Raw genomic sequence first — 1,973 nt, 5'->3', positions numbered from 1 at the left:
GAGGACCTGGTTAGTAAAGATTGTTGGAATTAATTGAATTTGATTTGGGTTTAAAATATTAAATGTAATATTTAATGATGTGGCTCATTACAATTAATTTGGGTGAATTGGAAAAGTCTTCAATATAGGCCCATATATTGATAAATTCATTTTAAGTGTTTTTTTTTATGAAAAGGAGTTCCACATCGAAAGTTTACAAGAAAATAGTCTTGTTTATATAGTGGGTTGTGTGAATAATATATAATTTAATAAGTTACCTACCACTTGGCTAACTTTAGCTAGTCAAAGGCTAGTCCCCCTAGAGTGGTGCTTCGCACCACTAGCACCGCTCCCTGGACTCGGACCCGGCACGTCGCAAAGTACGCATTGGGCGCTTTAGAGGCGCACGTACGCATCGTCGCGAGGAGTTGGGGAGCCTTATAGTTTTCGGAAATGGACTCGTGGTTCGATGACATGGCAACGCAAGGCTCGGTGAGTTGACATTCTAGGTGGCGCACGCGTGGTAGGTCGCGTCCCTTCGTCCTGCGTGACGATTAGATGTACGTGTGACATCCGCATGGCTGTGACTGTTCAGAAATTGGTGAATAGGCATGATGAATGGACACTTCACTTCATGGTTCAATCTGGGCCATCAGATCATGAAGATAGTGCAATCCAATAGCTAAAACGAATCAGACCAAGTGGTGCACCAGTTCCTGAAATGTCACACACTTTTTCCATGAGATACTTCAATCTCTATAAATAGAGAACCCCAGATTCGTTTTTGACACACCAAATCAATTACGAATTCAATTGATTTCTAAATTCTTCTCTCTTCATATTCTGCTCAAAAAAAAAATCTCTTATATTTTCGTGGTTATTCCGTTTGAGTACGATCTTTCATTGGTTCGACCGACAAGGTTGGTATTGTACAGTATCGACTTTGGAAGGAGCGTTGTATCTTGGGAGACAGACGTCCATAATCCCATTTGCACTTCATTGGGGAGTGAAATCTGTCTTAAGGAGATTTGTTTTGGCATACCTCGCTTCATCTTCTATTTTCAAATTTTTTTCTGCTTATTTTATTTGTTCTTTTGATTACGTTAGTCGAATTACCGACAACAAAGATAACATGCAGTGTTGTCGCACAAGCATAGCATCTTTCTAGTTTTGCCCTTAGGTGGGATTTACAAGAATTATGTCTTCAGACTTCAGCAATGATGTCACTCCACTCTACTAATAAATAATTTATTACTACTATTATTTGTTTGTTCTCGACTTTGTTTGATACTTTGATCTCATAAACCTTAGGTTTGAGATGGAGAAAAATTCGCCTAATACAGTGGATTTTATTAATTGATTTTGGTAGGGATTTTATTAATTGATTTTTTGACCGTTAGAAATAAAGTGGATCCTATTTGTGAAAAAAAAATTCAAAAATGAAGGCTGAAATAATAAAATAACGGACAAAAAATTTATTTTAATTGGATTTTAAACTGCCCCAAACATGCTCACAATTGAGTCAACTCAACTAAATTAAAATTTTACAAAATAAAATCTAAGAATTGATGAGAAAAAACTTTAATCTCTCTACAAATGGATTTTTTTTTTTTTCTAAATCTTTAAAGTACGTACTTTCATGTCAAAATTGGCTCCAGGAGTTTAAACTTTCATATCTAGATTTTCATCTCCTTGGCTACCTTATCTTTAGCTTGTTTCAAGTGATTGTGACATCCCGTAGTTATTTCTAAAAATGTTAAATTGGACCAATAAATATAGATTTTTTTTTTTTTTTCATTTTCAGAAAATAGTGCCCGACACGGCCTTAGAGTTATTTGGGGGCAATCCAAGTCGACATACGTATCTAATTTGCGTAGAGCTATGGATTAAAAGTGGGAGCTGAATTTATTTTTACACCTCTGTCGAATAAATGAGATTATAATAATATCTTCTTCTTTTTTGTTGTTTAGTCTTGATTAACTTTCTGAAAGAAG

The sequence above is a fragment of the Olea europaea genome, chromosome 16 (genome assembly GCF_002742605.1).
Source record: "Olea europaea var. sylvestris chromosome 16, O_europaea_v1, whole genome shotgun sequence".
NCBI classification, from domain to species: domain Eukaryota; kingdom Viridiplantae; phylum Streptophyta; class Magnoliopsida; order Lamiales; family Oleaceae; genus Olea; species Olea europaea.
Note: the sequence above shows the minus strand (reverse complement) of the source record.